Raw genomic sequence first — 8,216 nt, forward strand, 5'->3', positions numbered from 1 at the left:
ATCTGAATTAATTCTAACATTGAAATCCAAGTGACCTAAATATCTCTGAAGCTTCAGAAACTGCCAAAGGACCCTCTAGGTAAATCTCCTTAGGCTTCCTAGAGCCAACTAAATAGGAGATAATGTAAATCTCTCTCTGGGCCCTAAAATGGTTAGACTTCCACCTGGCATATAATAAACAATGAGATAATTGATGTAAAGTGCCAGTCGGAGAGCCTGACATATTGTAAGTTTCAGTAATTGGTAGCTCCTGCTGCCTCTATTGCTTACAAAGTAACTGAACAACTCAAGTTGCCAAGCTTGAGTTTCATTTTGTCCTCATCCTGCCTCTAAGTATCTGTATTAAGTAATTCCTAAGACAATTTCTACTCTCTTCATTTCAAATACGGGACATGTCATCCTATTTATTTCCTGATTTATAAGGAATAAAATGGCTATTTTGAAGATTTAAAATGCTATACACATGTCTGAAATCATGATCATCCTCATTGTCAATAATAAATTCTACTAAAAAAATCTCCTGTTATAGAGTGGCGCAAATCTGACTCCTGTGCTTTGACCGTCCTTACCAATTTTCAACCCATGGAATTGATGACATGCCTCTAAAGCTAAATATGTTAAGTTAAAAGGCAAATACGAAGTATCCGTAGAAAATATTTAAGTAGAAAAGCTAGCAACAGTATCCTGGAGTCTTTCTAAGGAGAAGGCCATCGTTTCCTGAAGAGGAGGTGTTATTGAAAAAGACTTTAAAACTGAAATAAGCCACTGTTGTGCTCCCAAACAATATTTATATTAGAAACAGATTGCAATTGCAAGAGCCTTGAACACATGGGATTTACAGGGTGATAGCAGAAAATAACCTTAGTCTTCTCCCCTCCACTGCCTATCCAATTTCATTTCACTGGGCCAGTTCTCTTCCTGACACTAAGTGGAATCTGAGATAGGTCATGCTACTTTCTGTTAACCTTCAAGAGAAAAAAATGTAAAGCCCTCTGGTCATGTTCAGTCCCATAAAAAGGCTCAGTTCTGGGTTACTATCTTGTTCACTTGGAACTTCACTTAAATTCAGGCTCCTTTCCTTCCACTACAACCTGTTCAAATGCTGCGGTTGGGAGAAAGGTCCAGGTTGTTTCTGTTTTCTATCCGCTTCTGCCGTCTTCTCCCCAGCCCACACACCCATCTCTTCCCCACAGTAGAACAAGGCTGCTTCTGTCTCCTGCAGAGTTGAAACTTGTATGGGAGGAGTTAATGAGACCGGAAATGTCATCCTTGCCTCCTTCGGCCAGGACGGATATTTAAAACTGACTTTCTCTCATGGCCACTATTGCGGGTCTTGGGCGATCCCACCCTCCATTCACCATCTGTCACCTGCAGTGTCCTTGGCAGGGTAAATGCACCTCCCCTGACTAGTCAAGCACAATTTCTCCTTCAAATTTTGATGTGCAGCCTACAAGTTTAGCCTCTTTCTACTGAGGTCTCATCAATGCTCCATATAATCCAATCAGGCCAGATCTAAGCCAGCCCCAGACTAGCTCTGGTTGACCGGCCATTGACTGGGTCCTTTTTCAACGTAGCCCTCTCTTCTTTCCACCTCCTGGCAGGCGGATCCGCTCACAGCCTTTTGCCTTTTAAACTTCTTAAGCAGGAGTCCGACAACAGTCCCCTGTGTCCTCCAAACTGCAGAGGACAAATATAAAGCACTCTGAGCAAACTTCTTAAAGCCATGCTCTCTAGGCTTGAGGTTGAGAGAGAGACGGCCCCCGCCCTGCCCTGACATTGAAAAGGACGGTAGGCACCTGCTACAGGAGGTGCTAAAATCTTCTGTAACACTAGTCTGATTAAAACAGCACATGATGAGCCAAAAAAACAGGCAAACAGGTCACCGGTACAAAACTGAGTCCATTACTAGAGCCAGTACAAATGAAAATGTAATATTCGATATATACTTAATAATAGTTTTTCAAGAAAAATAGAGTTTATTTAACAAATGATATTGATATCATAATTTACTCTCTATTGGAAAAGAAAATAGAGTGCTAGCCCTGTCTAAATATCATGTTTAAAATTTAAAAAGCAATAGATCAAAGATTTTAATGTAGAAAAAAATTTTTTTTAAAAAGTAGAAAAATGTTAGGATTGGGAAAAACTTCTTCAAAAATACAAAAAAAAAAAAAAACCTAAGAAACTATAATGGAAAAAAATTGCAAAGTTGACTTCATCAAAATACAAATTACACAAAGGCAAAAAAAATACCATAAATAAGTTTGAAAAGGGGGAGAGAGAGAGAAAGATGGAGGAAATGTTTGAAATATATATAAGAAACAGGGGGTTATACCTTTAATGTAAAAAAAGAACTTCTACAGATTGATAAGAAAAGACAAACATGGGTATGAGCTGAGGTTTATAAAAGAAGAAATGCAAATAGACAAAACAATTTATAAAAAGCTTTTGTAAATGATGTTGTCTCACTAGTAGACAAGGAAATGCAATTCAAAACAACATAATACCTTCATTTTTTTCATATAATAAATTAGCAAAATTTTAAAGATTTTAACATTCAGTGGAGTGGGGAAGAGACATGGTAGGGTTGTGAATTGCAGTACATATTGTTTCTGTGATTTCACTTTTGGAAATCTATTCTATAGAAATAGACATATTTCTAAGAAAAAATAGGCCAAGAATGATTGAGATACATGTGCTGACCCAGAGGAATATCCAGAGTACACCGTTTAAATGAATACAGCAACAAGTCAGGTCATGTGTATAATGATGATCCTATTCATGTGAATAAGAGAAGTGGGGAGCATATGTATATAAAAACATACAATTATATACATTCTGTATATGTTTTACATGAGCATAGAAAGAAATGTAAAAGGATATGCACCAAGTTGATTTTGTCTTTTTAAACTTTTGTGTTATTTGGCTTAAAAATAAATAACTTTCTCATTTTTGAATTTTGAAAGAAAATGCCAATGAAGTGTGTGTGTGTGTGTGTGTGTGTGTGTGTGTGTGTGTATGGTATGGACCTCTAATGCTCTAGGACTTCAGGGGAGGGAGAGAGGTATATGGAGGACATGGGGCTTGATCAAAACTTGGAGGATGGACTTGGAGGAACTGGATAAACAAAGGCGGAATTTTCAGACCTTGGAAAAAGCAGGAAGGAAACATTGTCTGGATCATTTAGACTCACTTCAAATATTCCAAACCACTGGTAACTACATATTAGATAAAAATCAAAGTATATTTCCACATGCTTACCTGTGAACAAGCAATAGTGTTACTATTACACGATCCTGCATTAAATAGAATTGTCACTATCCGGAAATTATAAACAAGGTAATTAGAAAACCCAAGGAGTCTTATATTTCCCAATATTAAGCCTACGTTATATTTTTTCCAAGCAGAAGTGACTGAATTGCAACCCACAACAACCCAAATAAATGAACTCCTTTTACCTTAGCATTCACCATCATCTTCATTCATTGTCGCCTCTATACTGTAAGATCATCAGATTTTTTAAAATTACGTATTGAGTAACCAATATGAATAAAGCTCTGCACACATTTGGGCTGGAGCTTCTTGCTCTCCAGAGAATCCGAGCTGGAAATAAAAGGATCTCTGTTTTACATAAGTTTTAATCCTTCGGTAAAGTTTCTTTGGTTCTGAGTGTTGCATAAAACAGGTTAGAGAAAAGATTAGTCAGTTGGAACCAGAGGCTCCTCCTTACTCTCTTGTTTTCTTTTTTCTTAACAGTTAACCCTTATGTGGCCAGGGCTCTGACTAAGACATCATGTTCAGAGACTACAGGAGAACTCAGTTAATGAGTTCATGTTACTTAGCTAACTGACCCTCAGTTTTCTCAGTTTTTGCTTTTGTGCTTTAGCAAGTCTTTTGTAAATCAAAGAATTCCTTACTGGTTTACTCGTTCAGTAAAGTAAGATGTTAATACATTGAGCATGAGTTCAGTTTCCTGTGTGACTGGAAGACGTAAGAAAAGATGATATCAAAAGAGGAATAAACTTGGAAGCACAGAATTGCTGTAGACAGGAACATTCATTTCTACAGGGCGCCACCAACATTTTTTTTTTTTTTTTTTTTTTTGCGGTACGCAGGCCTCTCACTGCTGTGGCCTCTCCCGTTGCAGAGCACAGGCTCCGGACGCACAGGCTCAGTGGCCATGGCTCACAGGCCCAGCCGCTCTGCGGCATGTGGGATCTTCCCGGACTGGGGCACGAACCCGTGTCCCCTGCATCGGCAGGTGGACTCTCAACCACTGCTCCACCAGGGAAGCCCGCCACCAACATTTTTCAACATAGACTGATGTGAGAAAACCAACATTTACCAATTATTGTATCAGTAACATGCTAGCTGAATTGGATGAGTGAAATATTAGGGACTGTGGCTGGTGCAGAGGTGGTCATTTTCAGGTGGAATTTGAGAAGGTCAGAACACAGTTTGGATTGATATGTTAAACGGGGAAATATAATACAAATGCTTTGGGATGCTTAAAAGCACCAGCTGGACCCAGCTCCAGCACTGATGAATTGCGATCTTGGACAAGTTCATTAGCCTCAGTCTTTTCATCTATGCTATGGGATAATTATAGCACTGACCACAAAGAATTGCTGAGATTATAGTTCTTTCTTCCAACAAATATTTGTTGAGTGCCTATTCTAGGCTGAATGCTATTCTAGATACTAAGGATATAAAAATAAGCAAAGTGGGCTTCCCTGGTGGCGCAGTGGTTGAGAGTCCGCCTGCCGATGCAGGGGACACGGGTTCGTGCCCCGGTTCGGGAAGATCCCACATGCTGTGGAGCGGCTGGGCCCGTGAGCCATGGCCGCTGAGCCTGGCGTCCGGAGCCTGTGCTCCACAAGGGGAGAGGCCACAACAGTGAGAGGCCCACATACAGCCAAAAAAAAAAAAAAAAAGCTATAAAAAAAAATAAGCAAAGTAGTTTAAATTTCTACTTTGTTAGCTCTGATTAAAGGAAAGAAGAAAATAAGCAAGTCAACATGATAAGATTAAGAGGAATTCTTTTCCCTTTACTAGGCCTATTTAATACGTATATTTTTAAAAGTGTAAATTGTATAGAGTGTGTGTGTATGTGAATACTTAGCAACCAAATCAGTTAGAAAATGTTTCCCTACCCAAATAATATTTAGTAATTCTCAGATATTACTTGTACTGCTCTTCTGCCTCCGAAGGTGAGATTTATGTCTTTGTTTTCAAGTGTGTAAGTAGTCTGAGGAAAGGATGGAAACAAAAATATTTGTCCATCCTGCAGTTCTGTGGACAAAATCTGGGAACTGCTTCAAAAGTGGGAGGCAGGGCTTCCCTGGTGGTGCAGTGGTTGAGAGTCCGCCTGCCGATGCAGGAGACGCGGGTTCATGCCCCGGTCCGGGAAGACCCCACATGCTGCGGAGTGGCTGGGCCCGTGAGCCATGGCCGCTGAGCCTGCGCGTCCGGAGCCCGTGCTCCGCAATGGGAGAGGCCACAACAGTGGGAGGCCCGCATACCGCAAAAAACAAAAAAAAGTTGCAGAGAATTGCGTGTTCTTTTTCCTTCTTTTGTTGCAATATGTATAAACTATCTCCTAGAGTGTTCAAAGCCTTGGAGAACTACACTTCTGATAAAAATAATAAGAGTTTATGTATCTTCACTTTTTTCAAAAGAAAACATAATCCCATTGCCAATGTCCCAAGACACCCTTTTCCCCTGCCTGAACCACACCCGTACCCTCACCCCCAGCCTACCTCCCATCTCTACTCCTCCATCTTCTGGCAGGATCATCCAAAGGTTTTATGGAACGGTTTCCCAAGGTAATTTTTGGAGGGTATAAAAGCCATAAAGAGAAGCAAACAGAGGGATGGGGTTTTGAAAGTGTCCAGAGGCCTCTGTTTGGGGGGATTGTTTGGGAAAGCCCTTGAGAAATAATGCTTAAGCGTCAATTCAGAGATTAAGATGAGCAACTGTGTAAAGATGTAAGACAGAGCCCCCCAGGCACGCCAGAACAGCAAGTACAAAAGCCCTAGGGTCTGGGCTTCCCTGGTGGCGCAGTGGTTGAGAGTCCGCCTGCCGATGCAGGGGACACGGGTTCGTGCCCCTATCCCGGAAGATCCCACATGCCGCGGAGCGGCTGGGCCCGCGAGCCATGGCCGCGGAGCCTGTGTGTCCGGAGCCTGTGCTCCGCAACGGGAGAGGCCACAGCAGTGAGAGGCCCGTGTACAGCAAAAAAAAAAAAAAAAAAAAGCCCTAGGGTGGAAGACAGCAAGCAGGCTGCATTGGAAGATTGGCAAGAAGACCAAGGTAGTGGGAGCGGGGTGAGCTCTGACCACGGAGGAGAGAGGTGGGTGGGAGGGGGCCGGAGCGCTGAGCAGAGACAGGCCTCATCCAGTGCTGTCTGCGCAGCCAGGGGATAGGACTGTCTCCTCTCGGAAATGAGAAGCCATCGGAGGATGTGAGCAGAGAAATGACTCGATCAGATCTGTGTCTCTAAAAGATCGATTTGTCCACAGCCTAGAGAAAGGGCTAGGCACAGGAAGCAAGAGCGGAGCCAGACGGCTATTGTGACAGTCCAGGCCCGAGATCTCCCCGAGACCTTCAATGTCTTGGATAAGGACGGTGGTAGCGGCCATGGAGGGGTCTACACACATTCAGAATGTCTGGGAGACAACCTGAAGGACTCCCTGATGGAGGTGTTGTAGGGAAATGTTTAGAAAATTCTGTGACAACTCCCTGTCAAGGACCCCCAGTAACTAGGGCTTTATTTATTTATTTATCAGGATTATTTTCTCCAGGACCTTAACTATTCTGGTAAGTTTTTAAGCAAAGTAACTTTTCCCTAACTTAGATGGTCTTGCCCAACATACTGAAAAATAACTGTGATTGTGCAACAAATGGACTTAAATAACCATAGAGAAAGGGTTTTCAAAACACTAATAATTGCCCCTTGGTCATAAACATAGTCTTCTTTTGCTTGTCTCTATCAGCCACCTTTTTTTAAATTAAGAAACAATATCTCTTTTTTGAGTAAGTATCTACCCAAGGTCATTACCCCTCCACAGCAGTGGTGACACAGAGTCCTTGGTGCTGTTGCCATCACCCTGGCTCGGCTCCCAATACTGAATGTGATTTCTTTTGTGTGTGTGTGTGTGTGTGTGTGTGTGTGTGGTACACAGGCCTCTCACTGCTGTGGCCTCTCCCGTTGTGGAGCACAGGCTCCGGACGCGCAGGCTCAGCGGCCATGGCTCACGGGCCCAGCCGCTCCACGGCATGTGGGATCTTCCCGGACCGGGGCACTAACCCGTGTCCCCTGCATCAGCAGGCGGACTCTCAACCACTGCGCCACCAGGGAGGCCCTGAATGTGATTTCTTAACTTTTAGCTCAATCTTTCCACATGACATGCTGTACCCACACTTCCTGGGGGCGCGCGGTCTCCCTGGCCTCCTCAGTGCTTTGCTGGGGAATCCACTAGAGAAGAACACTAGAACAATTCACTAAATTGTTCACGAAGCAAGTCACCCGGTCCTTTCTCTGTGGGTGAAAGTTCAGTGTGGTTGGTATCATGTTGAAGACATTGGTCTCGTAAGTTGCCAAATAAAATCTCTAGGTGGGCAGATGAATTAGGAAAGCAGGCAATGAAGATATTTTGGCTACCGTTTTATGGTGGGATTTGTTTTCTTTTTTACAGATAAGACAGAGCTGCGTCACTGCAAAAAGTGAGCTTGTTATGCACTCTAAAAAATAGGATGAAAAAAAAATTATGTCCAAAGAGCCTCAAAGATCCACAAAGCTATCCTAAAACAGTGTCCGAATGGCTGGTAGAAGACAGCTTACTTTTGTTTTCAAACAGCTTCAAATGTATAAATACACTGGCAAAGAATATGTATACAGAATTTGTAGATCACCCCCAGAAAGGCACCTTGGGTTCTGATAGCACTGATAAGTCCCACTCCCCTGAGAAAACTGAGAAGCCTCCTTTCAACTCTGAAAAGTAGAGCTTGCTTTCCCTCAAATCCTCATCCCAAATTTGCAACAATGGAGATAGTGCTATTTGATAATAAGTCCACTGTAAATATTTCTGTAGTGTGGACCACAGAGTTCTGTTTCTTCTTGCATTGGAAGATGTGGCAACTGTTGGGAGATAACTCATTAAACCCTAAGGTCTGGCCTAAATACCATCTTAACATGCTGGTAAGCATGTTGTATG

Source organism: Mesoplodon bidens (genome assembly GCF_964165515.1).
Source record: "Mesoplodon bidens genome assembly, chromosome: 11".
Taxonomy (NCBI): domain Eukaryota; kingdom Metazoa; phylum Chordata; class Mammalia; order Artiodactyla; family Ziphiidae; genus Mesoplodon; species Mesoplodon bidens.